Here is an 18,453-nt window from a genome sequence, read left to right as displayed (position 1 = left end):
AGGCACGAAACGGGAGTGCTCCAAATCACACATGCAGTGACCCCTACTGGCTAGGCTAGGATCAGTGCTAGTGAGCTCTGATGGGGAGTCCATCCTGTCCGTCTTCACTTCTCCATCTCTGTGCAGGAAGGTGACGCAGTCTCCCCTAAGCCCCATCTGTAAGGACACGGGTTCCTGAGCGTCCTTGCTGCACAGTGGTGAAGATCACGCTTGCCTTCTGGGATGAGCATGAGGAGTTTGGCAAGCGTCTGGTTATGACTGGTGCAGAAGCTGGGAATGGGCGACAGGGGATGGATCACTTGATGATGACCTGTTCTGTTCATTCCCTCTGGGGCACCTGGCGCTGGCCACTGTCGGAAGACAGGATCCTGGGCTAGACGGACCTTTGGTCTGACCCAGTCTGGCGGTTCCTATGTTCTTTTGTGCAGATGGGGCTGTGGGACGAGCAGCCTGAAGACAATGATCTTGCAAGCAAAGTTCGGGAAGCCTGCACATTTTCTAGAGGCCGGTCAGAGAACACCCAGCCCAGCCTCTCAGTGCCGGTAGTGCCAGAAGCTCTGTGACAGGTGTGGGTCCCACCTGTAAGATTTCCACCAGTGGCGCAGACGTCGTCATTTAAAGTCTCTCCCCTCACTCTCCTCTAGACATTCCTGAGATGGAGGAGCACTCATCCGCAGCTGGGAACCCACTGTACCTCTTGCATTTTAACCAGCCCTGGAGGGTCTCACCAGGATTCCATTTACAAAATGCGTAATGTTCATTAAACACAGAGAAGAGATTCCAAGCCGTGACATGATCAAACCAGACGGGGAATCAGTGCTGTGCTCGTGAAGCGCTCTCTGTCTGCTCTCCGTCCTCATACGAATTAAGACAGATACATTAGGAGATCTGTGATAAGCGGCACTGCCCTACGAAACCACAGCTAGACGCTCCAACCTTGCTGAGCAAGCCAGCACCACAGGGCCTTCCGGCCTGCAAGCTCAATCGGTCTTTGCATCTGCTGAGAACAAGCATCACTGATGCGGCTAAGACCCTCTTTAGACAGGGAGCATCATTAACACCATCAACCCTTCCTGCTAGCCAGCCTGCTGGTACCCAGGCTGTCTGTCCATCACAGGGAAAGATGGGAGGTGATGACTGAGCCTAGAGAAGATGCCTGCAGTGGTGAGAGAAGGGAAGGGCTATACGTACGGAGCCAGTTTGCCAGGACACAGTTTAACATATGGTTAGCAAAGCACAGTCTCTACGTCTGCACTCAGACTGTCAGCTCACCAACCCGGCGCCTGGCAAGAAGGCTCTGTGCGTCCCTTACTACCGGCACCATCATGACTGACTTTACAAACAGAGCACAAATAAAATATCAAGGATGCAGATGGACAGAATTACCAGCCTCTGCCACTGGTTTAACATGGGGTATCTGTGCCATGCTGTGGAGTGGGCCAGGGTTACAAAGTAATGGCCATGAATACCCTTCGATCCCTGGTAGCTGTTCCACTGAGAGGAGTGGGAGCTTGGGACAGAGACAGGTCGAGTGCAGCCTCCTATGTAGTCACTGAACTATTCATTAGAAAAAGGTGCTGAGATACGTTCCCATCGCCTCTTGGAGGCGATGGTACAGGGCCCTTTGAAGGAAGACTGTTTATCGCTCTCTGTCTGTCTCTAGGCTGTATGGAAAAGGTCTCCCGTGTAATGGCAAGAAGATGGGTATGGAACCTATCACTTTGTTTGTTTTGAGTTCCTTGCAAGCTGAGCTGAATGGAGCGGGTGCAAGCTCCACTGTGTCTCCACTCCTAGGCCATTTTGTAGTGTCTCCTGCCCTGGAAAACCTTTCCTGGGTGTCTGCGAGGTCTGAATGGTCCTTCGCTCGCTCTCCTTGTCTCTAAATTACTGCAGCATCCCCTCTTCCTCGGCCTTTCCTGGAACAGAACGGAACTCTTCTTCTCCTTTCGATTCCTGATCTGAAATGGGGGGGAAGTCAGCAGTGCAGGTGGCTGAAGCCCAGCTAGAGTTGAAGGCTAGAGTGGGGCAATGAAGAGGAAAAGCCTTAGGTCAGACTGATTACATCCAGGGGATTAAATTAATGGGCTGGGGAGCAAAGGCGAGACTATCTAACGAGGAAATCACTAAAAAAAAAAAAAGGAGTACTTGTGGCACCTTAGAGACTAACCAATTTATTTCAGCATGAGCTTTCGTGAGCTACAGCTCACTTCATCGGATGCATACCGTGGAAACTGCAGCAGACATTATATACACACAGAGATCATGAAATCACTGTGGCTTCTTCTCCCAAAGAACCTGGTGTGTCCGTGCTGCTCCATAATCAGTTACAGTATCTACCAACACTGGCACGTGTATCTGTGAGAGGGAGACAGCTGCTGGGACATCTGGCGTGCTGTAACAAGGAGCAAGCTAAAGAAATGATAGTGCCCCACTGAAGAGAGCCAGCTAGTTCCTGTTCTTTATGAACTGAAGCCCATGGAGATCTCTGGTAACCGGTGCCCACATGCTGCAGATGCACTCAGTCCACACATGCTTCCCAAGCGTGTCCTATGACACAGTTTGTTGGTCTCTTTCTTTCCAGATTTCATGATTTAAAAAAGGATCGTCAGTGATGCAAACTGAACCTGCAGCTTTACCCAGCGCAATTGCTATAACGTGAGCCTGACAACAGCCACGTGACCTGTTTACAGTGTGTTATAAAGTCTTCAGTCATCTAAGGTGCAAAACAGAGACTGACATGTCCACAGTTCACGCAGCCTTGATGGAACCGAATGAGATTTGGATTCAGACTTTTTAAAAGTCAATTTCCTGTTAGGGAAAGTTGTCGTAGGGACAGCCCTCGAAACCCAGCACAGAATTCACCCACAGAACAAGCCCACCACAGACAATGACAGATTCTGCTCTTGCCAATATGCGTTCAGATTCTATGTTCTTCACGCTGCACTTGTCTGCCTATTCAACTGTAGAGCTCCTAGCCCGCTACTGATGCAACAGAACACACCAACTCCTGCTTGAAGGGGCCAGCTCTAGGGATGAGGGAAGAGTTCTCTTTTCATGGCCCTCTTGTTCCTTCACAGCTCTGCTGAGGCTGCCAATCGGTGAAAATTACGAAAGTGTTTTTTTGTGATTCATGTACATCTGTCCCCTTGAAACTAGGCTGAGACCCACAAATTCCCTGTGCATGGGCTGCCAAACAATCATCAGATGAGGGCGACTATTAGCATCCAGTTTTCAGAAGGGCCTCAGTGTAGCTTTAAATGTACCCCTGCAGTCCTGCACATGCAAATTGGATGGCTAGACATCTAATCACCTGATTTACAGACGCAAATACTGAGCTTTACAAGAACAGATGGAGAGGCTGCTTTTTGAAATTGTGCTCCTCAGCCACTGCTGTCTTTGGACATTCCCACAGCAGAGAAGGAGAGATGAAAAGCCCCAGGCCACATTCCCATCCCCTGGGGCAGCCAGTCCCACGTCTGAACAAACAGCATGAGTCTTCACTTTGCTAGCTCCTCCAACCCCTACACAATTCCCCCGTGCCAGCCAGGAGTCACCAGGTGACAGGACTGGAGGGAGGTCACATGTTACCTAAGGCTTCCATACTTTCTAAAAACTGAATGCAAAATATTCACTAGAACACGCCAAAGTGTTATAATAACTAACTAACTAAAAGTCAACTGCTCTTGCCTAATAAATGAACAAAATGCATGCTGGGATGTATGATCCATACTAATTTGTAACTGTGTTTGTTTTCTTTCTTCTAAATTCACTAGTATCCAGTGATAAGCATGAATGAGCAAGGTTCCGCTGTACTGAAATGTAAGCACTACTGCATTTCCGTGGGGGACTGGGAAACGGGAAGCTTCCTAAAAGTGAGGGAGCCATGAGGCCCCACCCCCCAGGGCTGGCCTTACCATGAGGCAAACTGAGGCAGCTGCCTCAGGTGCCAGTCTGGGGGTGGGGGGACACTAGGACCCAGAGTGTAGAAAATGGTGTCTGCTGCTGGTGCATCTGGATTCTCTCTGCAGGAGATGCTGGGCTGGAGGGAGGAGGGCACAAGAGACAGAACAGGCAGGCTGGAGAAAAGGAGAGAGGGAATCACAGAAAGCAGCAGGAGCTGCAAGGGGAGAGAGGAGGAGGAGCCTCTTATGTACCTCTCTAGCCCCCCAGGGCCTGGACTGATTAACCCCAGCTTCTCAGGGAGCTTCCTGTTTCCTGCTGCTTCCCTGAACCCACTTGAGGAGAACAGGCAGCCAACTGAAGTAGTAGGAGCCAGTTAGGCCCTTAAGACGCTGACATCTTCCCTCACCCTGCTACCAGCCTGCTTATTTGTCCCCTTCAACTGAGTGTTGAGAGCCACTATCGCTGGCCCAGAACAGCAGTCATGAGTGAAAGAAGAAAACTTCCCTCTGGGGCAGCATTCAGTAAAAGCAAGCAAGCAAAGGAAGCTTTTCTATCTAAGCAGGAAGGAGCTCTCCTGAGATACAGAGACACAAATGTTCACGGTGAGCCTTCCGGCCCCAGTGAGGATGTGAGTGGTGAGGAGATGCCTGATCTTCCAGTCAGTCAGAGTGCAGGTGACCTGGCAGCTACTGTAGCATCCGTATCTCCATCTCAAATGGATGTAACCATGCACATTCCTGAAGAAAAGGATAGATCAGAGAAGAGTGTGGTGGAGGCGCAAGAAACAGCTGCTGCTGAGTTTAGTTCCTTAAGTCTAGAGGATCCAGGACTGTGGACCCACTTGAGCAGTAGCCTGAGGGACTTGCTTGTACTGCGTGGGCCACAGCAAGTGAAAAACTTCATGTTCCCCAAAGACAATGAAAATAGAAGTTTCCATCCAACACATTATTGGCGTGAAATCCCCAGTGGTGACAAAGTGGAGAGGCCATGGCTTGTGTACTCAAAAACCCAGAATGCTGCATACTAGTTTTGTTGCCAGCTCTTCCAGTCTAATTGGGTTCTACAGGAACAAAGGACTGGAAGAATCTGGCTAGAAATCTGGCATGCCATGAGAAGGCAGCAAATCACCAGAGAGCATTCCATAGGTGGAAAGAGCTTGAGATGAGACTAAGGTTAAAGGCCACCACAGATGATCAGCATCAAGAGACGATTGCATCTGAGTCTCTTTACTGGCAAAATGTTCTGAAAAGGCTCATTGTATTGTGAGAATGCTTGCGACCCAAAACCTAGCACTGCATGACACTTCAGATCAGCTGTACGTGCCAAACAATGGAAACTTCCTTAAAATTAAAAGGAGGACTTGTGGCACCTTAGAGACTAACCAATTTATTAGAGCATAAGCTTTCGTGAGCTACAGCTCACTTCATCAGATTCTTTCCTTAAAATTGTGGAGCTGATGGCTGAGTTTGATGCTGTACTCCAGGAGCATCTAAGAAGAGCCACCACCCAAGAAATGTACACACACCAGTGCCTTGGAAAAACCATTCAAAATGAGATCATACCATTACTGGCAACAAAAGTCAAACAGAAGATTGTGGCAAATCTGAAGTCAGCAAGAGATTACTCTGATATTCTGGACTGCACACCTGACATCAGCCATATGGAACAAATGACTTTAATGGTGCGTTTTGTAACAACAACAGAACCTAGTGAAAATGTCCCTGCAATGGTGACTGTCAGAGCATTTTCTAGAATTTATTGACATTGATCATACTACAGGAGCTGGTATGACAAGTTTGCTTCTTAAAAAGCTGGAAGATACGGGAATAGCGATAGCTGACATGAGAGATCAGGGCTACGATAATGGTGCCAACCTGAGAGGAAAGAACAGAGGAGCGCAGACATGGATCCGAGAGTTAAACCCTGGAGCTTTTTTTGTCCCATGCAGTTCTCATTCACTGAAGTTGGTGGTCGGTGATGCAGCATCAGCTTCTCGTGAGGCTGCTGAATTTTTTAATGTAATTCAAAGCATCTATGTATATTTCTCTGCATCAACTCATCGATGGCAAATTTTGAAGCAACATCTGGGAACATCCTCTCTGACACTGAAACCACTGAGTGCCACACGATGGGAAAGTCGAGTGGAGGCAATAAAGCCTATCAAACACCAAATTGGGAAGCTAGATGATGCCATAGTTGCCAAAATAGAGGGTAATGCTATGACAGGAACTGTTCGTGGGAGAACAGTGGCAGAGGGAAATGGAATCACCAGAAACATACATCACTTCAAATTTCTGTGTGGCTTAGTGTTGTGGCATGACATACTGTTTGAAATAAATGTTGTAAGCAAGAGACTCCAAGGTGTAGACTCCAAGGTGTATGACCTTGATATATCTGGAGCAATGGAACAACTGGACCAAGCAAAGTCATACGTACAGTCTTACTGGTCAGATGAGGGATTTCAAAACGTTCTGAAAAGTGCACAGAAGTTGGCAGAGGAACTTCACACTGAAGCTATTTCCCACCCATTCAAGAATACAAGAGTCACCGAAGAAGAAGACATTTTGATTACGAGGCACGGGATAATCCCATAAAAGACCCCAAACAACAATTCAAAGTTGAATTCTTTAACCAGGTGCTAGATTATGCAATACAGTCAGTTGAACAACGTTTCATGCAGCTCAAGGAACACAGCAGTATATTTGGGATGTTGTATGATATTTGTGATACAGCATGGCCAGAGGGCAGCAGGAGAGTGTTAGAAGGGAGCCTTATTCCCTGAAGAGGGAAGAAAGTTTGCTATAAATTAATTAAAGCACCTGAAGCCAGTCACATGATAAAAACTCCCTGCTTCAACCAGACAAGAGGAGGAGTTGAAGCAGAGTGGATTGGTGTTGGAGCAAAGAGCCGTTTGGAGGAATTGAAGCAGAGTGGATTGGCATTGGAGCAGAGAGCAGTTTGGAGGACAGCAGAGGAGAGTCTGGAGAAGTGCTGCGGTGGGCTAAGAAGACCAAGACCCTCGGTATAGGGACACCTGGTTTCTGCAGAGGGAGGGCAGGAAGCCCCACAAGTTGAAGGGCAGGAAAGGGAAGTAGCCCAGGGGAAGGAACCGCTAGTTCTAGTGGTTTACCGCTATCCCTAGGGCCCCTGGGCTGGGACCCGGAGCAGAGGGCGGGCCCGGGTCCCTCCCTCTCCACTCCCCTCCTCTAGGACTCTAGTGGGGTAGTTAATATCCCAGTTCAGGGGCAAGAAACGGTGCCCTGAAACCCTTCCCCCCCGCCCAAGAAGAGAAAGCACGAGACCCATCATAGTAGTGCCGGCAATTTGCCACATATTCCCAAACTCCTCACGAAACCTGAAGAAGACCTACACCAGCAATGCAGAGCACTAGAGACAGTGTTGACACATGATGACATGCGTGATATTGATGCGAGTGATTTAGGTGATGAACCGAGAGCCCTTTCAAGATACATTTCAGCAGGATCAACTCCAAAGGCTGTTCTGGAATATATGTGTACAAATAAGATGACCACCCTCTTTCCAAATGCTTTTGTTGCTCTGCGCATACGTCTAACTCTTCCTGTAACGGTTGCCAGTGGAGAATACAGCTTCTCCTAGCTGAAATTAATAAAAACACATCTACGCTCCACAATGACACAGGAGAGGCTGGTCGGCCTTGCAACCATCTCAACGGAGCATGAGCTGGCCCAGACTGTGGACCTTCTGGAAGCAGTTCAAATCTTTGCTCCCAAGAAGGCACGGAAAGCATCACTTTGAGTATTCACACAGCTAAAAATGCCAGTGTTTACTAGGCAGACAAGAAAAGTTACATTTGCTGTTCAGGTGTTTGAAAGTTAAGTGTTACTTAAAATTTTTGAACAAGGCATTTTAAGTTGTTAGTTCTCCTTCATTGGGGTAGGAACAGAGCAGTACCATGAGAGGAGTAGAACAGGAAGAAGGCAGAATTGAGACCTTTCAAAGTTGTGGCCCAAGCGAGCGGGCATGGGGGCGTCATTTGAGGTGCCCACCTCAGGTGCCAAAATGTTGTGGGCGGGCCCTGACACCCCCTCCATGGCCCCTCTTCTTTCCCCTGAGGCCCTGCCCGCCCAGACAAGCCTGAAGCTGGAGCCAGGCCGGGAAGCCCAGACCCCTCTACTTGCCTAGGGTGGAGGGGCCCGAGAGCAGCCCCTGGCCCATGACCCTGTTCCCCCCCCCACCCACCCAGGGAAGATGGTGGGTCCACAGCTCCCCATAGCTGCTCTTACCACGATAAGAGCCATGCGGCAGCTGTGCGGAGCCTCCACCTGCCCTAGCCGGGGGGGCTTAGGGATCTGCAGCTCCCCACAGCTGCCTGGGCTCATCAGGCCGCTCTTACCTGGGCCAGGCTCCAGCTTTCAGCCTGGTCAGGGAGCGAGGCCTTGGGGGAAGAGGAGGGGCAGGGGACCAGGCCCATGGTGAAAAGTGGACTGGCCAGGCCTGTCCACCTTCAAAAGTGGGAGGGCCATGGTGCTCCTGTTCCAGTGCCCCTGCTGGGAAACAGGAACACAAGACCACATATCTTTGCAATACAGCACACGAGAGTGCAGCTGCTTTCCTGGGAATGTTGCACATAAGGGGTGTTGAATAGCGTAGGTATGAGAGCCCGAGAGCCTTCTGAGCTCAGACACTTCAGCCCAAATCCCAAGGTAATGTACATGGGGGTTTACATTATACATGGGTGTCACTGCAGTTTAGACACTGAGAAGGAAAGGGAGGAGGAAAAACTTGTTTGTAGCAAGAAAAGCAACTAACACAAGATGCAAGTAGTAAAATCAGGGGAGCGATTTTCCCTAGCACCTTTGAACCCCTCATTTCCTGTAGTATTTACTGCTACAACCCTGCGCTTCCACTCCCTGGTGGCCAGACTGTGCCCAGCCTCTGCATGGTTCCCAAGAGTGAACAGGATTCAAGGAGAATACCTCTCTTACACCCATATGCTGGGGCTGGGGAACTAGCTATCAGTGTGTCCTCCTGAAAGCCAGCACTGCATGCAGCTAGCATCACTAGTCACACAAGAGATGAACTCTCCACATTCGTTAGTGGATGGCAGAGTGGTCCCGCTCTCCTGCCAGCTGGGGAGCTCTGTGCCTTCCTGAGGAGCCTCCTGGAGTTCCACCTGGGGTGACATTCCTCCTTCTACCTTCAACCTAGGCAAATGCCCCTGAGACACCTTAGACACCAGGGCGTGTGAATTACACCAGCTCCCACTGACACCATCACTCATCTCAGCCTTGCCCTGGATGCTCTTCTCCAGTAGCGGCAGTGTCCTGGCAGGCAGTTATTTAACTCTCAGGTTCTCGGATATCGCTCTCCATGCATCACAGAAGATACATTTTTAATTGTCTTTAAATATTTTCCACCCTCAGGTCCTTCTAAGATTGCACGAGCACAGGAAGGGCAGCTCACATGCAGGTCAGCCTCACTGCTTAAAATCCTCGGGCCAAAGAAAGGGGAATCGCTGCTTGCAGCACGGCTGACGACGTACAGAAGCTGAAGAAAACATTATCTAACAAGAGCTGCAGGAGTTAAAACAGGATTCAATGCATTCCCCACAGCCCTACTCCTGATGGAGCCCCTTGCACACACTGGGCCAAAGTCATCCCTGGCATAACTCTGGTGCCTCCCGGGATTAGAGCTGGGATGAGTTTGGGCTGTGGCTTGCTAGGAACACAGTGTTTCGATCGCAGGCTTTTCTTGGTAGGGAGATTTCATGTCTCATCATCTGTTGGTAGCAAAAGGAGAGACCTGCAGTAAGTGATGAGACTCGATATTCTTCTGGAAAATGCCCCAGCAGAACATATGCTTGTACTCTTTCAAGACACACTTCCCGCCCCGGCTTTCCTGTACTAATGGAAAATAGTTGGTGATTTATGAGGGACATTTTGGTATTTGTGCCAGTTGCTTCCTAGCTAAACCTCAATAAGGAGAATAAAAGTACAGACAACTTTATTCACAGGGAGGTGGAGCCGTGGTCCAGACTGAGGCTGGGAGGGGCGTAGGACAGAAGGAGGCGGAACTGCAATCCCCAGGGAGGCTGGAAGAGGAGAATAGGAGGGGAGGCAGAGCTGCAATCCACACTGAGGCTTGGGGGGTATAAGAGGGGCAGGCAGAGCTGCAATCCACACTGAGGCTAGGGAAGTGGGACAAAGGGGTAAGCATCAAGGCCAAGCACTGTTTTTCAGAGTCAGACTGAGGGATGGGTTAGGACAGCCTCTATCAAACCTGCATTTCTGACCTCCCTGCTTGTGGCTACAGGTGGGGAACGAAGAGTGAGAGTTACTGGATGAAGGAAGAATCTCCCCCAGGAAGTGCGGTGGCCCTACTGCAGACAGTTGCACAAGTTCTTCTTAACTGACCATCGAGACAGTTAGATCTTGGAAAAATGAACTCTCTTCAGCTGCACAGGCCGAGTTCAGACCCGCTCCTGCTCAGCGAGACTCCCTGGTCTAACTACTCCTACTTTATTCAGGGCAAGAGAGTCTGAGGGGCCTATCTGGCACCTTCTCCTGGCTCTGCAAAGCGTAGGACGGTGTCAGTGGAGGCAGGGTGGGAGTTAGTTTAACCCGAAAACATCTTGCACCTTCTCCCAGTTTCTCACCATGTAATTTGGACTTTTACACATTGGTGGAGTGACAAAGTCAGTCTAGGGGGATGAATTCAGGGAATTTAACTTCTGCACCACAGGCATAATCTCTGAATTTGGCCCCTGGTTTCAAAACATTACACACACTCCCTGGGATTTTTAAAGGAAAAAACCTTGGGAAATATACTGCAGTAAACCTTCCCCTTTAACACTAACGATTCTGGGGCCCTTGGCCTAGGGTGGATTTTTTAAAAGATTTTATACAGCGAGGAAGAGAAGGCTTCATGTGGTGCCTCTGGAGAGAATTCAAAGCTTCACAGTGTAAGAGTGGAGACAACAAGAGTCCAGTCCTTATTGGAGGCCATGGGAATTCTGCCCCAGGCTTCAGCGGGGCCTGAGTTTCACCTCAAGAGCGAGTGATGTTCAATTAAGCGAGGTGATCAGCACAGGCAAAACAAAAGCGGTTCACAGCATGAGGGAGCCACGGGGGCGAGGGCAGCTCACAGCTACATGTGTTTCGAGGTCTTTCACTGCACGTGAATTCAGAAGTTAACGTCTAGATTAAAGCACAGCTGCAAAGAGGTTTATAATTATTGGTAATTTCTCCCTAAGTAAGATAACATGAACTAGTGAATAGCAAAATTTATACCTTCTGTGACTATGCTAATGCTAATTAAATGCTGCAATTTACTAGCAGTATTCGGCCCTGCTTAATTAGATATAAATGGTGACGCTGCATGCAATAATTCGGAGGCTGTAGAGAGTGGGAGGTACCATTTGGTTGGTTGCCAAATGGAATGGCCAAAACCAACCAATTTGTGCATAAAAACAACAGTATTGAAAGAGAAAAGAAAGCTATCTCACCACTGACCTACTTCACCTCTACGGCGCCATTCACTAGAAGCCAAAGCTATAGTTTAGAGGCCAAATAATCCCAATCAGATCAGTTTCACCAGTAGCAAAAGGGATTTGGACAATACTTGACTGTTCTGCAAGGTATGCAAGCGCTGGCGAGCTGCTGGCATGCAGGAGACGGTGGGGTGTACTCTAGCATAGTTATCACTGAGCTCAGTTCCACAGTGCAAATGAGCGGGAGTCATCCCGTATTGACACAAACTCCATCACATTGCAAACTGGAGACTCTTGGATGTCATGTAAGCACAGCTGAAAACCAGAACTGTCCAGCAAGTTTCCAGATGGATGGTGACCCAACAGTTATAGCAGAGGCAGCTGTATGGCCAACTTAATGTGGCCAATGTACCTTAATCCTGAACTGCTTCAACCCATTGCAAACTGTAGGTGAAAGTTACTGCGGTCTCTGCAGATTTGTGTCTGCTTCTTATGATGGAGATTTTTGTCCAGCCCCAACTCAAAGCCATCAACTCTTTCCATTGGTGGTAGAGCCTGACTGACATTGGGGACTAAAGACAAGTATGTCTGAGTCTCTCAAACAATCAATCAGGTCACTAGACAGCCTGACCATTGCAAACCCTCCACCTTGACACACAGGATGCATCATCTACAGAGCCCTTCGCACGACTACAAGCCACGTGTAAGGTGTGCCATGACTCAGCAGCTAAAACCAACAGTCAGCAGTCTTTCTTCAGAAGCATTATAACAAGAAAGGAAAGTAAGTCTGCATTAGCAACCGCCACCTCGGGGGAACTCCCCAGCGACTGCGGAGCTGTCCTGCCCATTGGCACTCTCTGCCTGTCTGCTCCAAGCAGCCAATCTGCAGTCCTTCCCATGAGCACCTGAGCAAGGGGTGGGGGAATCTTGGCTGTATTTAACCCCTTGTTCACATCAGTGGCCCTGCCCTGCATGGTGGAGGGAGGGAGAACTCTAGCACTGAAATGGCAGATACGCCCTTGCCCTCCACTCCAAAGAGCCAATGTATTTTAGGTGCCGCGTATGCCTCAGAACAGCCTCCCTGCATGGGCGTGGCAGGCCCCACCCACATTCTGCCCAGATCCCTCTGAAATCTCCTCTTCCACCAGGCCAACGAACACAGACCCTAACTGTCATCACCGCCCTGTTCGATAGGACATAGCTAAACCCCCTCCGTTGGTGCAGTCCTCTAGACTCCCACTATCTGTCTGTGTCTTCGGGCCAGAGTCTGATCGCAGCTACACCACTGCAGGTCTGCAGGAACACCATTAAAGTCACTGGTGCTACTCCAGTTTTACCAGGTGTAAATGAGGTCAGATTATGGCCCCAAGACTTCACACTCCTTGGGGAAGGGACCATGTCAATAACTGTGAGCTGGAGAGAGTGAAGCAGGCCATTACCCCAGGCTAGTAAATAATGGGAGCGCTTTATCACCCCCTGGGAAAACTCCTGTTGTCCTATCACCAGCCATCTCAGCTGCACACAGAGCCCCCTCCACTCTCAGCCACTTCTTCCTCCCTGGCTGAAGTATTTTTCAAGGACAGCGTTGGAACTGTTTTAGCCCTGGAGCGCTCACCCATCCCCAGCTCTGCCAGGGACACATCAGTACGGCAGCCTGTAATCCCCAGCGACATGGTGCGAGCAGCTGGACACCGGGCACCATGTAAGGGCCGCTGTGGCTGCACAGTCCATGGTATGTGTAAGGTCGTTTGGTGACATCGATGCAGGGTGGCCTCACAGACTCAGTGCTGATTCCCCTGCCGGGGAGCAGAGAGTTGAAATTAGTTTTGCCTTTTTGATAGTTATGCAACAGTTCCTGCTGCGTGCGATTGGATCTGAATCCTTCCCAGCATCATCTGTGGGCCCCCAACACCCGTATGAAATGGCCGGAGGAGCCAGGACACATCTGCAGCTCTCTGACAGGCTGTCAGGAATGTCACAGCCATGCTTCACTAATGCCTGAAGGCAGCAGCCTGAAAGTTGATCTGTCCGGGGGGGTGGGGGGGGAGGAGAATGAAGGAGATGGTTCTGCTTGCATTTTTACATTTCTGCTTGTGTTTATACATTTGTGTTTTGCCTACCCTGATTTTCGTATAAGACTCTCTGGTTGACTGGAGAATTAGCAGGGGGTGTGCCAGACCATATGCCTGCTCCACTAAACCAATCCTGCACTAGCCTAAGGTACCTCAGGCACCATTTGCCAGTTGTATAAGCTAGAGCAGCTCCCAGGCTGCTCTAGTTCATGCCAGGATTGGGCTGGTGCAGAATCAGAGACCCATCATCAGTTCGTTGAGCCCCCCTCGAGGGAAGAACTGAAACCTTTGCTTTTTACACCTTTTGAACTCTCACAATTGGGAGAAAAGGTCCCCTTGCTGCCTCTTTAAAGGCTGAGAAAGCCCCCACTCCTTACGCCTGAGAGATCCGCACACAGAGGAGATCAGAGTTGGCGTTCCTGATATTTTTAAGGTAAGAAACATGCAAAAGGAAGTCTTTTTTTTTTTTTTAAACCAGAAAACATCTCCTTTCAGCCCTTCTTTGACAAAAGTGAACAAAACAGGGCACACACACCTTGCCTCTTTTTCTTTCCTTTGCAGGGGCCCCATGACCGAACAGAGGAACGGCCAGCACCGTGTGTTGTGCATTCCTAGGGGGTTGCTGCACTTCTAGAGTGATGATACTAATAGCTCATCTAACTTACAATTCAGACAACCCCTTGTGATGCGTGTAGTGTTTAAATATAGCATTGCCACTGCTAATCTCAGTATCTTGGTTTTCACAGATTTCGATGCCTCCATAAGGCACATGGGCTGTTTAATCAGGTATTCTTAGACTGAATTGAAATAGAAGGAAACTTAGTGGCCTCAATAACAGGCATGAAAACTATACTTGGTTAATTACTCCACAGGGATACGAAGCAGGATAGGCAATGGCATTCCTTTCCAACTATTAACTGAGAAATATAGCTGACTGAGAAATGTGGCTGAGGCTTGTCTACATTAGCGGTCTGCGCTGGCGTCTTGTCGCTGCACAGGTGCAATCTCCCAGGGTAGAAGTGCTGCCATGGTGTATCTACACCAGGACAAAAAAAAATCTCTGTTTTAAAGGCCAAGGTGGATGGAGCTTTGAGGCTCCCCTCCTTCATTCCAAAGCTAACTGCAACTCCTGTCTCTAATTATGCCATTGGACTGTCAAGATGGCCACTTTCTCCCTGATTAGACATAATTATATTGAAGCCATATTTTAAAACCCTGCATTGTTGCTGATGTCAGCTGAATAGCTCCAATGATGTGAGCATCTTTTGCCATTCTGCCTCTCATTATGCCCAGATTCCCGGCCAGCACTCCAGCAGTCTGCATGCTGTTTTGCTGATAGTATCAGTGCATGTCCATTTCCTACCGTTAGCCTGGCTCTACTGGGCTTCTCCATCAACAAATGATTCACATGCACACTGCACATGGTCATGGTATAATGATGTGCTTGACAAGCTTTGATTGTTTCAAATGAAGGGGATGGGGCAGGGAATGATAGTTCATAAACAAAGTAAGTGGCTCAGCTCCCACAGTCAGCAGTCTCAGGTGGACACGGGCTGACTGAAGGAGAGATACAGCTGCAAGCACTTGTCCCTTCTGCTCATCATTTGCCTGAAGACTTAGAGAAAAATTCCCCCGTTATGAACAGTGCCGATCTCTGATGCTTCTGGAAATTCCAAAGCACCAAGTATGTGGAACCAGACAAGCTACGCCACTGAGCTTCCTGTTGCTACAAGAGACTCACTCAGTAGGCGAATGTGAGACGAATGTGACCCTGGCTCTTACCATGAATTTGCTTCTATGAACTAATGGTTGTATATTGGGTCTGCTCACTTTGGGGCGTATCCTCCCTGCAGACTGCAGTGGGAGCTGGAGATGCTAACAGCTCACAGGACAGGCCCAATACCCTGCAGACCTGGGCTGTACCATGTCACACACGTGTAGCTACACAGCTAGCTAGATGTTATGGGTTTAGTGAGAAATCCATGGGTTCCTCATTCTTCAGTGGACAAATGAAATGTGAGCATTTCATGCCTTGCTTCTGGAGCCTGGAGAGGAACACCAGCATTAGGGGCTCAGATAGCATGGTGATGGGTGCTCATATAGGAACACCCAATAGACAGACAGACATTACATAGTTAAACAATGCCACGTTCATGCCAAGAGCATCAGCTCTACTAATGTGCTTAAAACTGAGAGCTCCCCTAGCTTGGCACAAATGGAAGAGACTTGCCTGTAACTGGAGGCTCTTTGAGATGTTTGGTCCCTAACTGTATTCCACACATGGGTACGAATGCGCACCCCATGCCTGAGTCCAGAGATTTTTTGTAAGCAGTGTCCACTGTTTCGGACATGTGCAATTGTTCTCCTTGTGCTCTGAACCAAGGGCCTGAGGGGCTATGCAGCCTGGCACCTCTCCAGTTCCTTCTCCCTAGGTGGTCGAGCCGTTTCGCACCCTTGGCCCAGGGTGTTGTTTTGGGGCGTTGCAGCCTGGATCTTTCAGTGGCTACATACACCACCAGAGAAATGGGCAGTGCATGAAAGAATAGAAACTCCGTCCCCTTAGATGGAATGCAGTAACATTTCTCAGGGAGCACAAACTGTTCTAGCTGGCTGATGGATCTATGAAGACCTAACTGATTGGGAGGACTACCAACTAGGACCCAAGGGTTGCAAGATGTCCAGAAATCTATGTTGTGGCTTCTGAACCTCTTCAAGCTGTATATGGAGCTCAGAAGCCACCCTTTGTAGGAGCTCCTGATATTGCCTGTAGTCATCAGGTGGAGATCGGGAAGATGGAGTAACTATGTCTTCTGGGGAAGACAATGAAGTTGCTCTGATCCAGTTCAGTTTTGTCTTTCGCATCCGCCAATGGGGCCGGTTGGTTTTCACCAGGCGTTCATCGCTCATGGAACATGGGGTGGTGGGGGAGAAAATACAATGGTTGCACCCTGGGACTCTGGGCATAATACCAGCTCCCCCGGGAGGATTTCCCCAGGGCAGGGAAAACTGACTAACGAACTGCACTAGTAGCAGAGTAAAAGTGCACGCCAGGTCCCAGAGCTGAGAGGCTTCATTATGCATCTCTGAAACTCAGCCCATCACCTGATCTTTTATTTCAGGGGAAGGAAGGGGTTCAGTTTACACGCATGTAAAAGGGGAGGTCTGACTATGCAGAGTGGGACAGACTGATCAGAAGCAGCAAGTCATGTCTAATTAGCAAAACTCAGACTTCAGACACGTGCGCCCAACTTGCACGGACGGGCGCATTCCCGGGCACCTCCGTAGCATCTGAGTTCTTGTCATCTCCAAGGCTCTCACACACATCCGAGAGCAATGTGACCCGCAGCGTTCCGGTCTCTAAACCCGGGAGAGCAGGGGTTAACATGGATCTACATGTGTGCACACAGCAGTGTCACATGGAGCAGCTGACGACTGATCAGTGGCACTGAGAAATCACAGGATGCCGTTGGAAAGTTCAGAGCAGAAAGGGTGATACACAGGCCATATGCCCCAGCAGCTCCTCTTCTCACTTTGTCTGCTCCGATAATAGCCAAGGGACAAGCTCTCTGGGCTGAGCCTGTGCTGTGAAGATACGTGTCTAACACCTGCCACCCTGGATGCAAGGCTAGTCTGGCTGGTATTTCCAATTAACCCACACATCTAAACATCACAATTCTTGCAATTAGCAGAACGTGGCACAATCCCTGCAATTATTCCTTCCTCCCCCACACAGGAAATGTCAACCATTCCCATTAGCCAGGATTGGGAAAACTGAAGTGGAAGGTCAGAGAGGGAAAGAGAAACATGCTGATTAATGCAGTGAGAAACGGCCTGGCATGGAAGAACGGATGACAAAAAGATCAGAACTCTGAGCTCCTGGTAACATGGGACAGAACAGGGTGCATGGAATCTTCCTGAGATGATGTCATGGGAAATGCCTGCCCTGTAGCACCCCCAAGACCTAGCATGGTGCTGCAGGCACCCCCTGCTTCAGTTTCTCTTCTCTGAGGGCCCCTTATGAACTCACACAATACAAAGGGGAGTAAGACAAAACGCCCTTGCTGGGGTTCTACTTCATTACATCCCAGTAAACTTGAAATGCAGCCTCCTTCCTTGGCTTACAGCCAACTTGTGACAGATGCCATCCAAGATGTGTACGTTTTCTCTGGCCTTTTGGCAGCCACAGGGTATAAATGCAACAGCTAGCTCTCCTCCAAGCCTCCTTTAACCCCGAGGACCAAGGGAAGGGGAAGAGCCCTTGTTAACTGGCATCTTTTCCCACTACTGCTCACCGACAAATCAGTGTGTTCTGCCGCTCACCCAGAATATATGTGCACACCCTTTCTGCTCTGATGCTCATCCGGTTTATTCAGCCAAGAGAGACCTTTGCTGCTCAGTATATTCCCAGCCCTTCCCCTATGTGAGATCATTAAGGCCTGCAAAACACTTGGTAGATACAGGTCAGCTAGTGCAGAAGGGCCTCAAAGTGTCCAAGAAATGAATGGCCTTGTGATAGTTGTTAGACACGTGTTTTCTATTAATATCTGCCGAGAGCAGAGCATGTGTGGAGCAGATTTATGTTAGGAGCCTCAAAAGATACAGCAAGACTAGGTTGCCTCTCCAGATTGCTGCTGCATTTCCATAAGCCACTGTCTCCCGTTTGCCTGATCTGTCGTGGCTCTTCCCCTACACTGCCTTGTGCCACAAGATGCTGCATCACTTTCGCTGCACACGCCACCTGCCTCCAGCCTTTGTTTCTAACCAAGCATGGCAGCAGGGGGGGCAAGCAGAAGCAGGGGAAGGAGCTGGTGACTGCCACTCCATTTTCTGTCTTTGTCGTCAACTTCCAGGACTAATCTGTAGCATCACCATGTCATAGCATTTACATCACTGAACTGTGAGAGCACACTGCGTTGCACCGTGATGGATGACATTGGGGGAGCCCAAAATGCACCCCAAGAATTGCAATGCCAGCAGTCTCTGCACGCCAGACTGGGAACAGCCCCA

At 49.3% G+C, this 18,453-nt stretch overlaps 1 protein-coding gene across 1 annotated transcript in view; it reads right to left on the bottom strand.

Moving 5' to 3' along the window:
• The window catches only part of OSBP2 (oxysterol binding protein 2), a 371,100-nt gene that overhangs the window by 189,255 nt on the left and 163,392 nt on the right, over positions 1–18,453 (bottom strand). The gene's annotated exons all lie outside the window — the stretch shown is intronic.

This window comes from Lepidochelys kempii, chromosome 15 (assembly GCF_965140285.1).
Source record: "Lepidochelys kempii isolate rLepKem1 chromosome 15, rLepKem1.hap1, whole genome shotgun sequence".
Classification (NCBI taxonomy): domain Eukaryota; kingdom Metazoa; phylum Chordata; order Testudines; family Cheloniidae; genus Lepidochelys; species Lepidochelys kempii.
This window is presented reverse-complemented; position numbering and strand designations above follow the sequence as displayed.